The following is a 15,010-nucleotide window of genomic DNA, read 5'->3' on the forward strand; positions in this document are numbered from 1 at the left end:
ACAGTAATATTACCGTCTGCGTCAGTCTTCTTCTTGAAGATCCATTTATTCTCTATTGCTTGCCGATCATCGGGCAAGTCAACCAAAGTCCACAATTTGTTCTCATACATGGTTCCCATCTCAGATTTCATGGCCTCAAGCCATTTTGTGGAATCTGGGCTCATCATCGCTTCCTCATAGTTCGTAGGTTCGTCATGGTTAAGTAACATGACTTTCAGAACAGGACTACCGTACCACTCTGGTGCGGATCTTACTCTGGTTGACCTACGATGTTCGGTAGTAAGTTGATCAGAAGTTTCATGATCATCATCATTAGCTTCCTCACTTACTGGTGTAGGAATCACTGGAACTGATTTCTGTGATAAACTACTTTCCAATAAGGGAGCAGGTACAGTTACCTCATCAAGTTCTACTTTCCTCCCACTCACTTCTTTCGAGAGGAACTCCTTCTTTAGAAAGGATCCATTCTTAGCAACAAATATCTTGCCTTCAGATCTGTGATAAAAGGTGTACCCAAGAGTCTCTTTTGGGTATCCTACAAAGACACATTTCTCCGATTTGGGTTCGATCTTATCAAGTTGAAGCTTTTTGTAACATCCCAAATTTTCAATTTGGAATGTTATGCGTAGGTCATCCGTGCATATAATATTTTATTTGCTTTTCGTTTCACGATCCTCGAAATTCTAAGCAACTCAAGGACCCTCGGAGAGAGTTGGGGATTTCACGGTTTTCATATTTGAATTTTATCAAATATCGAAACGAGGATCAGTTGTTTTATTGTTTTTCCCTCCGAAAATAGTTCATATAAAAATATAAGAGAGGAGATAATATGACTTCTCAAAAACAAATGAAATATAGGAGGAAAAATATTAAAGTCAATTATTTGATTTTATTCGGATTTTATTGCTATTTTATTTGCGTAGGAAAAATTTATGCATTTTTCAAAAATTGCATTTTAGGCCAAGAAAAAGTTCACCTTGTTCTACATATTCTATTTAGAAGGTGAAAATTTGTTTTGGTATTTTTTGATTTTTTTTTCTAGGATTTCTTTTCGGCGGAATATGTTTAAAAAGAAAAGGAAAAAGAGAAAACCCGCTGGACCGAACTAGGCCGCGGCCTAGCTGGCCCAGCCAGCGTCGTGCCGCCGTCGTCTCCAAGCCGGACTCCTCGAGGGAGTCCTAGCCGCCACCGCCGCCATGGCCTCGCCCCCTCCCGCAAGCCGCCTCCCCCCTTTAAAAGCCGGACCCGGGACTGCCTTGGAGCCCCAAGCCGCCACCCCCGCCAGCCCCGCCACCTCGCACCGCCGCCGCACGCCGCCTCCTACTGTTGCGCCGCCACCAAGCCCCTGCCGCGCTGCCCTCCGCCGTCTCGCGCTACATCCCACTGTCGCCCACGCCGCCGCCCGCTCGCCGGAGTTCGCAAATCTCGCCGTTCGGTTTTTTCGATTTAGGTAAAAACCGTCGTTTTAAAAAAAACCCTAGTTACGTTTTTAGACAGATTCGTTGGTTTTCTTAGTTTAGCTTATTCAGCGGACATTTGTCCGTACGTTCGTTTTAACAAATGGTTTCCGCCCGTTAGTCGCAGACAACGAACGTTCGTTCGTTAGCCTGTTCGTCCATTTTTCTTTTTCTCAGGTTTTTTTCGCGATTATTTACGATCGTGATTTCTGATCCGATTTTTGTTTTAGTTTTTCTTTTTGCTCGTTTATCAGAATCAGGCGATTCAAGCGCCTAGATGTTCATCTCGAAGCCCTCTTTCCATTTAACCAACTTGAACAAGATTTTGGTACTGTAAAATTTGACTTTAGTCCAGATTAGTAATCAGATCTTGTTTCTTTCGCAGTCTGTGTTTCGTTGCTCTCTTTGATTTGATTCTTTTTGCAAAACAGAGTTCCTAAGTTGAACTTTCTAGTTAGATCTTCTTATTTGAGTTTTACCCGTGCATCTTTGTTTGATTGCTTATGTATGCTATTGTTTGTCTGCGATAGAACACCCAGAGTGTGAAGCGTGCTACTACAAGTCTCTAGGTCTCACAGATCATCAGCCAGGCAAGTAGCACTTTGATCATACCCCTTTATTACCCAATTTTGTGCATTAGTTCCAATCCTCAAACACTGCATGATTAGGATGTGATTAACTTATGGGTTTGGGAAGTAGATGATGAGGTAGAACCTATTACCTGTTTTATTATCAAACCCTCAGGAGTTACCTCTATGTTGCTTATTGCTATGCTATGCTCGTAGACGTGGATTGGGTTTGAGTGTATCCATGACAGATGTGAGATTGTTAATTAATGGTTCAACTTAAGGTGGCAACTTTAATACACATCCGGGTGGATTGCTTGTTTGGGCACCTGGAGAATCCAGTGTTGTCCTAGGATATCCCGGAGTACCCGTGTGATCATCTTACGGTCCGCCACCCAGGCTCAAAGGGATCGTAAGATTATTCATGCTAGAAACTTCCATGTGCATCCACAAGCCATTATGGGCTCTGGCATAGTATGAGTAAGTTGTGTGACCTCTTTCAGTGGTGGGCTAGCAGATGTAGAGGGAAAGTAGGTGTAACTGTCCACCCAGAGTAAAGAGTAAATGCTTCTGAAAAACTGTGTCTCGGTCATCCATTGCTCAAACATCATGTAGTGTGAGAAACACAACGGAGGAGATCGAGTCTTGTGGGGAAAAGTGCGCAAACCTCTGTAGAGTGTACAATCTAATCATGGTTAGCCATGTCCCCGGTTATGGACATCTTGACTATCTAGTACTTGGATTTTCCTATTGTATCTCATCACTCTAAATTAATTTGTTGGGTTAATGAACTACTTTAATTGGGATTGAGTTGGAGGAACCTTCTCAATGATGTTTAAACTACCATGATAGTTAAAATAAAATTCATTCCTTTGTTGTAGGGAAAAATTGGCTTTTCGCAAAAACTATGTAACCATAGAGCCTCCACCAGCCATATATGCATATAGTGATAGCCTATTTATCTTCATTGTCTACTGTGTTATTTTGCCAGCATATTCCATGTGCTGACCCGTTTTCGGGTTGCAACATATCACGTTGCAGACTTTTTAGACGAGGAGTAAGGTTTGCTAGGTCGTTGCCATGCAGCTCAGCAATGCCGTTGGAGTTGATGGAGTCACTTTATCTTCCAAGCCTTCCGGTGTTATCGTATTAGATGGCCTTAAGCCATATTTATTGTAATAAGTTCTCTTTTGGAGACATTCGATGTAATAAGTGTGTGATTGCTACTCTGTTATAAATCCTTCGAGTACTGTGTGTGTCAGCATTACCGATACACGGATGACACTGAAGCACAGAGACTTGATCGTTTGAGGTCGGGTCGCTACAAGATGGTATCAGAGCACATGCTGAGTGTAGGACACGACCACTAAGCTGAAGCCTTAGATCACTACTCTCTTCTCATTTCTGACTCCTCCCCATTTTCTACTCTTTAGGATGGCGGACGCAAAGAACAAGTTTGCACAACCGGATGAAGAAACACCTTTTGGACGACACTTGAAGGAAGTCACTAAGTACCTGAACATTGGAATACCAAGCTTCACCGGGACTTACAATGCCACTTTACCAGAAGAGGAGCGCTGGATGATTCAAGTTCAAGTTCCAGGAAGGACATTCACGCCAGTCACTAAGCCCATAGAGTTTTCATTTAATGCACCACCTTGGAGTCTAGGAAAGAGTATCGCAGCCCACATCATCATGGGATGCATTGGAGAAGTTTACCATAAGGAGCTTAAGGATACTATCTACCAGATTTGCGGGTGCCGAGATGAGCAATGGGAGATGATCAGCACTAGGAAGGAGAGATCAATCATAGCCTTCATCCAGGAGTTAAGCCAGCACATTCATCGCCAGGAGAATCAGATGTGCACATGCATGATAGATTTGAAGAAGGCAATGACAAGGATCACCGAGCTTGAAGAAGAACTCAAGTCTACACACGATGGATACGAGGAGGAGATGACGATTCTAGTGGAGATGAATGATGATCTAACAAGGAAGCTAGGAGTATTCATGGGAGATCCCGCGCCAGGAGGAGAAGACGACAAACCTAAGGAGATTCGTCCTGTAGACTACATCATCAACGACGACACCGATTCTGACCCGGATAGTAGTGATGATGACTTTGAAGACGAAGCTAGAGCAGACATCATGGAGTCTTCCACTGATCAAAATTTCTAGATGATCACCAAAACAGTAGTAATAGTCTACCATGTATATAGTGTAGTTTGAGCACTTTTGTAACGATAATTAGATCGATTTGTATGACCTTGCTTGATTGATTGAGTGATATGATTGTGTTTGTCTCATGTGCATATGGGTAGTGTTTTCCGCACTAGACCTCATTCTATTCTACTTCTCTTCCCTCTAAACCCTCAGATGCCTTTGAGACATGACCCCAGATTTACCTTTCCACCGGAGCTCACTCAGTTGATCCAGCAGAAGAATACACTGATGCAGTTGTTGGTTCAAAACCAAGGCAACAACAACAACGCATCACCACCACCACTAGTTGACAACTTAGCCCGTTTTCTGAGGTTGCAACCGCCGGTGTTCTCCAGTAGCACCGAGCCGATAGTGGCAGATGATTGGCTCCGCAGGATTGGAAGGGAGTTAACCACTGCAGGATGCACAGATGCTGAGAAGGTGCAATTTTCCGCACATCAGTTGGATGGACCAGCAGCCTCATGGTGGGAGAATTACACTGTCACCTATCCTATAGCCACTGTTACATGGGATCAGTTTCAGCAAGCATTCCGCACAGCCCATGTCTCAACTAGAGCTATGAGCATGAAGAAGCGTGAGTTTCACAACTTACGCCAAGGGAACCATACTGTGGGGCAGTATGTGGATGAATTTAGTAAGCTATCTCGTTATGCCCCTTATGATGTGGCCATAGATGCCGCAAAGCAGGAGAAGTTTATGGAAGGGCTAAATGATTAGATGAGCATGCAGTTGATGGTGGCAACATTCGACAACTACCAGGAGTTGGTAGACAAGGCTCTTATGATTGAAGGGAAGCAACAGCAAATTGAGAGCCGCAAAAGAAAGTATGGACAAGCAAGGTACAACTTAGGAGCTCAGCAGAAGCCTTGATTAACCCCGAACTCGGGAGGACTTGTCCATAACCATGGATGTCACAACCACAATGGAGGGAGTTCTCACAACCACAGTGGCCCCAAGAATGGAAACGAGAACGGAGCAGGTAGTAATCAGAACCGCTCTAACCCAGCCACAACAGCCAAGAATGACCTAAGTCACAATACTTATTTCAAGTGTGGGAAGACTAGACATTACGCCACTGAGTGCCCCTGAAGTGAAGAATGGAAATGGCAATGGAAGCGCCGGGAAGAAGCCCAACCCTTTCAACAGGGGACAAGTGAACCACGTGAACGTGGAGGAAGTTGAGGAGCAGCCTGATGCCATTATTGGTAAGTTTTTGGTTAAGTCGTTTACTGCAATCGTTCTTTTTGATACTGGTGCATCACATTCATACATATCAAGGGGATTTGTGGATAAGTATAAACTGCCCACTAAAGTCCTTAGGACACCTATGCTAGTAACCTCACCCGGAGCTGAGTATATGGCAATTAGTGGATGTTTTCAGATGCCATTAGCCATTGGAAGCCATGTTTTCCCCTCAGACTTGATAATTTGGAGTCACAAGGATTGGATGTGATACTGGGAATGGATTGGCTATCGATGTATGGGGGAAACATCGATTGCGCGAGTAAGTCTATTTTGCTCACCACCCCAGAGGGCAAAAGGATCAAGTATGTATCTAGGCATGCGCCTAGGAGGAGCCAAGTAAATACCCTCACGGGAGTTGTTCAGGAGGAAGTGCCTGTAGTGAAGGATTACCCAGATGTTTTTCCAGAGGAGTTACCAGGCATGCCACCGGATCGAGACATCGAGTTTTTGATAGAGCTATTGCCAGGTACCAGGCCAATATCAAAAAGACCCTACTGAATGCCCGCAAACGATCTAGAAGAGATCAAGAAGCAGATTAAGGAGTTGTTGGAGAAAGGTTATATTTGAAGGAGTTCATCACCATGGGGAGCCCCAGTGCTTTTGGTTGAGAAGAAGGATAAGTATCTAAGAATGGTTGTTGATTATCGTGCGTTGAATGAAGCGACAATTAAGAACAAGTACCCCCTGCCGATGATCAATGATTTATTTGACTAGTTGACAGGAGCTAAAGTGTTTTCAAAGATCGATCTGCGATCAGGATATCACCAGCTGAAGATTCAAGAGAAGGATATACCTAAGACAACTTTCACCACAAGGTACGGGCTGTATGAGTATATGATCATGTCTTTTGGATTGACTAATGCCCCTGCCTATTTCATGAGTATGATGAACAAGCTCTTCATGGAGTTCTTGGATAAGTTCGTTGTGGTGTTCATTGATGATATCTTTGTCAGGACCCCGACTCAATGCCACATCGATCTAGCATGTAACACCTCATATCACTTTGCGGCCTCACGCACGGTATTCCCACGGGTGTCGCCTTACCTTTGCCCGGGACCGTTTGCGCCTTTTTGCACACGTATATGATAGTGTCGCTAGCATCCATATGATAAGGAGCCCGGGCTGACATGGCTAGTCGTAAACCCAAATTGGACAAACTTACAGGGACAGGCATCCATGACCCAGCATCGAACGTGTCGGTCATCAGCGAATGAATCCAGGCTGTAGCACTAGGCTAGCAGGGCTCCGGTGAACCGGGCTGTAGCGGGCTAACAGGACTCCGGTATTCATCGCGTGACATTTCCCTGAAGGGACAGACACAGGAATGAAGAAGGACACATGCCGGCCAGCCTAAGTGTTCCGGAGCAGTAGCAAGCTACCATGGCTCGGTGGAAACACTAGGAGACATTTCCCGGTAAGAGAGGCTACTAAAGATAAACAACTAGATAGTCAGATCCCACACATACCAAGCATTTCAATAACATACACACAATATGCTCTATATGTGCAAACACAACATGGCATCACAACATGACTCTACGACTCAAGTATTTATTCAATAGGCTCCGAGGAGCGAGATATTACAAACATGAGTCTCATGACCCAACATTCAGAGCATACAAATCAAAGCACAAGCGGAAGCTCAACATGTCTGAGTACAGACATCTACAAATGAAAAAGGCTGAGAAGCCTGACTATCTACCAGATCCTGCCGAGGGCACAAGATCGTAGCTGAGGTATCAAGCTAAACGTCGAAGACCACGTGGAACTACTAGCGAGACTGAGGTCTCTCTGCAAAAACATAAAATAGGCAAACGTGAGTACAAATGTACCCAGCAAGACTTACATCAGAACTAACTACATATGCATCATTTTCAACAAGGGGATGGTGGGGTTTAACTGCAGCAAGCCAACTTTGACTCGGTGGCTATCCTGAACTACGACTGCAAGTAACTCTTTTGAGGTGGCGCACACGAGTCCACATATTCACCATATCAATACACCACTATGGATCCGCTCCCGTCTCCCTACGAGAACGCCATCCATAGCACTCACGCTTATCTTGCGTATTTTAGGGTATCCACTTTGACTTGTCTATGAACTGATATAAGCAACCCAGAAGTCCTTCTCCACGGACACGGCTATTCGAATAGATCATATTAACCCTGCAGGGGTGTACTTCTTCACACACGCTCTCACCACTTACCGCCGTTTACACGACATGTACTCGGCAACCTTCAAGCGGAAGCCCAACGTGGGTGTCGGCCACGGCCTACCTAAACACTCAAGTCTCTAGTCCAGGTTTATCGCCTATTCGGGTTCCATCCGCGAGGAGATCCGGCCGGAGTTTCACTCACAGCCCCAAACGATGTGAACAGGGTTCCGTGACACGAAACGGGCACCCGGTATACCCGGCCACGTGCCTACCGCATCACAGCCCACCCCTTCGGTCAGCGCTGCCCACGGCCTCCAGCATACTACAAACACCAGAAACTACTTGCAACTCCTGGACAGAGGACAAGGGTGATTAAGAAGCCGAGAGGGTCCATTGGTTTCAGGCCCAATGCGTGGTAGTAGCTGAATCATGGATCACAAACACAGAACTCAGTTCCTGAGGACGGCTTCAATGAGACAACCCACCATGTACTCCTACATGGCCTCTCACCGATACCTTTTACCAAATCGTGTTCACACACTTAGCTCACACACAGTAGGACACGTTCACACACCTCTGATTCATCCCCGATGAATCAGACCTGACTCAACTCTAAGCAGTAGCAGGCATGACAAACAAACATGAATGAGTAGGCACAACAGGGCTCAAACAACTCCTACTCATGCTAGTGGGTTTCATCTATTTACTGTGGAATGACAGGTCATGCAAAGGATAAAGGGGTTCAGCTACCGCAGCAAGTAACAGATGAATCGATGTTATCCTAATGCAGTAAAAGAGAGCAGGAGCGAGAGAGTGGGATTTTATCGGAATGAACAAGGGGGTTTTGCTTGCCTGGCACTTCTGAAGATAATATAGCTCTTCATCGGTGTCATCGATCACATCATCGGTATCACGTCTATCGAGAGTGGACAAATACCGGCAACACAGAAGGGAACACAGTCAATGCAATGCACAATATGATGCATGATCATGACATGGCAAAATGAATGTGTTTTGGGCTAATGCATCTAGCAACAAGTTAAATGGGGTTGGTTTGAATACAAGATTCAAATTCAAACTCCATATGTGATTATTTAAATGCCATTCACTTCATTTGTCCTAAACAGTAGTGATAGGTTGTTCTAACATGCATGGAAATGGTACAGATGGATAGATTAGATTTTTCTGATCATTTTTCATATATAAATTATTTCATTTGGAGTTACGGTTGATTTTATATGATTTTTAGAAGTTTTAGCTATTTTCTGAAAATATTAAATCATTTAAGATTTATTTAAATTCCAGAAAGGAATTATTGCGTCAGCATGACGTTGGCATGACGTCACAGGTCAACAGGGGCTGGTCCGGGTCAAACCTGACCAGTGGGACCCATATGTCAGTGACACATGAACTAATCCCGGTCAAACCCAGCGCTGACTGGGGTTTGACCAGGCGTGGGGCCCACTGTCAGCGGTTGTAGGGTGTTTAGCTGGCTGGGTTAGCTCCTAATGACGAGGCCACGTCAGCTCCCGCCGGAGTTTCGCCGGCGAGAACCTAAACTGCGGCGGCAACTCGCCGGACTTGAGCTGCGGGCGACGGATGGATGCGTGAAGGCCACCAGGGGGTAGCCCGCGCTCGACCGCGTCTAGCTGAGCGATCGGAAGGCCTCGGAGTCGCCGAAGATGACGGCGGCGAGCACAGAAGCGGCGGCCGAAGCTCGGGCGAGCTCAAGGTCGAGGCCACAACGGCCTTGGTGATGCGGGGTTAACACCTACGGTGTCTACGCGGTGCGGCGAGAACGTTGGACGCATGCCCGGGACCGAATGGTTACCGGAGTGTCATCGCCGGCGAGCTTTGGCGGCGGCGCTTGTCGGTCATCAAGGGAGCGACAACTACGACAATCAAACGAAGAGGGGAAGAGGGGGAAACGGTGGCGGAGCTCACAGCGGTGCCGTAGGGATGGTTAGCGGGCTCGGGGACGTCCTGCGTGTGGCGGATCAACGACGATGGTGGCCGGAGCCCAAGGTGGAAGACGACGGTGATGGCGACGTTGCTGGCCTCCCGGGGTCGCGTGCGTCGTGTGTGTAGCTCCACGGGGTCGGGACGGAGCTCAGGGATGCAGAGAGGGAGCGAGGAAGTGGCTGTGGCCGCGGTGGTTGCGAGCGACGTCGGCGGTGGCTCTCGGTGGGGAGAACAGAGGAAGGGGAGAGATCCAGAGAGAGTGAGAGAGCGTCGGGGGGGTTGCGTGGCGTCTCGGGAGGCGACCAGGGCGACGAGGGGGTAGCTAGGCAGGCAGGGAGGAGCTGGCGCGGCTCACCTGCGCGCCGGGCACGCAGCTGCTTCGGGGCGAGGGGAGGAAGACGACGGAGGGGCTACAGTGGTGGGCTGGGCCGGCCAGCTGCAGTGCTGGGCCGGTTGGGCTACCAGGTGAGCGCCAGGTAAGATGCTCTGTTTTATATTTCTGTTCTGTTTTCTATTTTTTTTAAATTTTTTTGCCACTGTTTTGAATTTAAAAATAATTCAAACAATGCCAAAAACTCCTCTGAATATTTTTGTTTTGCTAGATGGACTTTTCCAAAAGCTCATAAAATATTTCAGGGGTATTTGAAATTATATTCTAATTATATGAATATAATTCAAATTCAAATAGCTAATGATTTAAATTCAAAGTCCCAAAAATAAATCCTTAAAAATGTTCAATATTTTGGTTGGGACCAGAACCCTTGCCAAAAATTATCAAACATTTAAGAAGAGCATTTTGGAACAATGAATGAGATTTTAGGGTTTTTGCCCTTCTTTTATTTAAGTTTTTGAGTCTTCCAAATTTCCTCAGTTCAAGTTTCAAAATTTAAACATGATGCAAACACTAGGCATCACCAGAAGCTAGGGATGTGACAACTCACCCCCAACAAACAAGAATCTCGACCCGAGATTCAAGCGTAGGGTAAGACGAAGGAAAAACGCCAACTAACATAATCTTCACGGTCCAGGGTCCACTCCATAAGAACGTTGATTCGACCACCATCATTGTCTTGATGTCTTGCTCCGAGAACTCCAACCAACATGACAACGAGAGGAGAAGGGAACTCTAGAAGGATCAATCTTCTCGAAGGTCGAACAACTCAAGATTAACTCTCAGAATGAGACATAGCAACATCTCTCGAGCTGAGAGACGAAGCACACCTCTAGAGGGATGGAGTGGAACAGATGATGAGGGTTCACTAGGTAGACAACAATTCCACACTTTAAAAGGTGGTAAACGATTGTCAACGTAGCGAGGAGTTGAGTTGCCATGATACCACAACGAGGCACCTTAGGGATGGTGACTCGTAGATATATCCCCTTAAGTGGCAAAAAGAATTACCTTTGATTCAGAGATCATTGAAACTCTTTAGACCAGCCTAAGGCAATTCTCGAGCGATCGTTTGGAGGGGGTCGGTAGAATGGCATACTCGGACTTGGATGATGTGGATTACCTTGTTGAAGACAACGTAATGGATGAATTTGCTTACCACCGGAAATGGAAGAGACCCATGGTAGAATGGCACATTGGCGGTGCAAGCTGGGAACAAAATGCAAATGCTGGGAATGATTCTGGTAACTGGGGAAGAACCCAACAATAGAGAGTGAATTCACTGTTTGAAAAGGTCATAGCATTGCCGAGGAAACTGAGAGGAATCCCAGTTAGAGCCGATGATAACACGTAGCGCTTGTGCGTGCTCTCAAGAACTTGAGCATTTCCACAATCATCAAGGTTTTATCAACATCCGTGTCAAGGGTGCTGACAACACAACATACTACCATGATGAATAGCGATGGACGATGCAGATGCAAAGGAGGATAACACTTTCTCAGATTTCACCTTAGCGAGGCCAAGGGAACGAAATCTGGATGATCGACCGAGAGACATTTAGCACTCTGCTTCTAATGTTCTCCTTGATGTGCTAGTGTAACCCATTCATAGATATGGTTTGATATCTAGAACATCAAGTAAAAGGTGGGACTTCGGGATCTCAAAATCCATAGGGGCAACTAGGGACTAAATCCTACGAAATCCCTATGGAGAGGTGGCCAACTTCTCCAATCAAGATACTACAATATTAGGTCTCCCGGCGGGGTGTGTTGGCCACGACATCCACTTTATCGGTTTCCGAGGGACCGATATTATAGTTCTTGGGAAATGTTCCAAACCATCATATCTGCCTGAGATTCAGATCTGGTTGGTGTCAGGATATTCCAGACTCATCGAGTCTAGGAAGAAAAACGAAAGTTTGCAACACAAATCGACGAGATGACGTTGCGAGATTCTCGGGGAATGAACAACGATAGTAAGCTCCAAAACATGAGCTGGTTCTGCTACAAACATGTGAACACGTTGTCCCAGACAAGCATGGCCACATAGTAGTCTTATAATTAAACACTACCGAGTTCAGGTGGGGAACCATCATCAAGGATATCGAAGTCTTTACGCAAGTCCATGGATTAGATCCCAAGCATAGACTTCTTTTCCTTGAACAAGTCAATCAGTGGCTTAGTGTGCTAGGGACACATATAGAATGAAGGTTGCAAGCCTCTAGACTACAGAATACTTCGCATGTGTGCATGACTGATTTGGGATGATTCCAAAGGAAACAAAACAATCTTCCTCGAATTCATGGCGGCAACTTACATCGGATGCACATGAATTAGAGGAAGTCACTACTTTCATCCAAACATAGGCTTCATGAACGGAGCACGAAGACATTGCTTACAAAATTTTCAACACTAGGTTGATGTTCGACATGATTCATGGGGGGAGACGAAATGCTACTGATGGGCTCAACAACAACTCATCGGAATTTCCATATCACTGGACTTCCACCATCATGTGAACACGGTGAAAGCATTGGTCAGACCAAAGATGTAATGGTGTATGCTCGAGGGATCAACCACGAGTAAGACAACATTACGAGCATCGTTGGTACTGATTTGATTTGACGATAGCCCACACTCAAATCAAAGGATTGATAAGACAATAGGTCCAGCAACTGATCACAGGGACCAATCGATGAAGATATCATATTTCTTAAACACACACTACACAAGAATATCCCTTTGGAATGAACTAAGCCAGGCAAGCTTTTATCTTCCAACTCTCCAAGTTGTTGTCTAGCTTAACCAACTAGCTCAGGGATATCTAACACCGATCTTGGAGAGAGGGTGGTTCACAAGAAACCAACTTGATCACGAGCTCAACATAGCGGTCAGGTGACAACCTGGTAATACTTCCGAGAAGATCTTCGGAAAATCACGAACCACCGGTATGTTACTAAGCTTGAGAACAATCTTGCTTTTCAGGGCAAGACGATATAATCAAATGAGTGAGGACTTGACAAGATCCTAACTCATCAATCGAAGGGTGCACCGAAATAAGGACTAGGTAGCACGATTAGTCTTAGAAGGATGATTCAAAAACCAACACGCTAAGAATGAAATTATCGTCCATTTAACTACCAAGCAACGGAGTTGCTAGCAGTATTGATTTCACACATCACAATTAATTTGTCGGTATTCCGGTTGCATCAACATGAAGACCGAGGAATGACTAATGATGGTGAGAAGTATCACTATGTCAAAATTCATGAGAGTTGGTGCAGTTCTCATGACAATTCTGACATAAAGGGGGTAATACTCCAAGGTAGAACAGAACCAAAAGCTGGATCTGCATTTGATCTGCGGAATACAACTGCTTTGACCCAATCCTAGATATGGATGAGGTACTGGAGTTTGTTTCTCCAAGTCATTCAGGAATAGAATGGCTTGACGGACCACAAGAGTAATAGGTATCGATCAACGATTGCACGCATACTCTTGACTATCAAATGATAGACAGGGGTCAGAATACAACTAAGAGGGACAACTCAAAGGAACATATAACTTTCTGAGTTGTGGATGCATAGATTAGTATGTTGAACCAAGTTCAACATAATTCTTCCGGATAACCCATGCAGAAAGGTTGAGCTGGCAGAGTCACAATATAGCATGGAGAACTCATTGAGAGCACTCTTGTTGTCATCTTTTGGTTCAGAAGAACTCCTGCCAAGAATGGTTCATGGTAATTGGAAGAAGGATGTACCACGAACCTCGAGGACTATCACAAAGGTTACTAATATCCTAAAGGAACTAGCAACACTATCAACATGATGTAAGTAGGGTGAATCTCTGGTTTAAGAACCCAGGAATAGAATACCTACTCCTAAGTAGCACCATAAGATGCTTTCGAGAATGATGGCCAGAATCTTCACACTGGGAACACAAAACATTGCTAGATTACTAGGTGACTCCCTAAAACACCTAGGGTCATAATAGTAGCTCCAACATATATGTCAAGGCAATAAATTACCTCAACGCACCAGTTAGTGTGCTTATTCTGGCCATAAGGGACATCGAGAACGGAAAGAAAGGATTTCCAAATGCATCAGACTATTTAGAAACCTGGAATGACTCGGACAGCATAACGGCTATAAATGCTCAAAAAGATTTGAGACATGCTACAAAAATGGTGGCATAGCCACTCAGAAGCACAATATCAAGGTCTCGAGATCAATAGTTAACGTACAGAAGTCGTAGGAACTGAACTCAAGCTTAAATCCAACAATCTTATAAGTCTACGGATTAGTAACACGTGATCCTGATAGAAAGAAGAGATAGCATAGTTCTTAATCCCCGTAGGAAAGATAAGATGACTCAGATCAGAAGGGCGTAAGGTATAAGGAGTAAAAAGAGCCTTACGTTCCATCCCACAATCAATTCCCTTATATAACTAAAGAATTTCTAGACTCAACTTCGACCAGTTTGGCTTGGTAATCCTACAGGCAGTCAAGCTCTGATACCAATGCTGTCAGGACCCCGACTCAATGCCACATCGATCTAGCATGTAACACCTCATATCACTTTGCGGCCTCACGCACGGTATTCCCACGGGTGTCGCCTTACCTTTGCCCGGGACCGTTTGCGCCTTTTGGCACACGTATATGATAGTGTCGCTAGCATCCATATGATAAGGAGCCCGGGCTGACATGGCTAGTCGTAAACCCAAAGTGGCACAAACTTACAGGGACAGGCATCCATGACCCAGCATCGAACGTGTCGGTCATCAGCGAGTGAATCCAGGCTGTAGCACTGGGCTAGCAGGACTCCGGTGAACCGGGCTGTAGCGGGCTAACAGGACTCCGGTATTCATCGCGTGACATTTCCCCGAAGGGACAGACACAGGAACGAAGAAGGACACATGCCGGCCAGCCTAAGTGTTCCGGAGCAGTAGCAAGCTACCATGGCTCAGTGGAAACACTAGGAGACATTTCCCGGTAAGAGAGGCTACTAAG

This window comes from Triticum aestivum, chromosome 1A (assembly GCF_018294505.1).
Source record: "Triticum aestivum cultivar Chinese Spring chromosome 1A, IWGSC CS RefSeq v2.1, whole genome shotgun sequence".
Lineage (NCBI taxonomy): Eukaryota > Viridiplantae > Streptophyta > Magnoliopsida > Poales > Poaceae > Triticum > Triticum aestivum.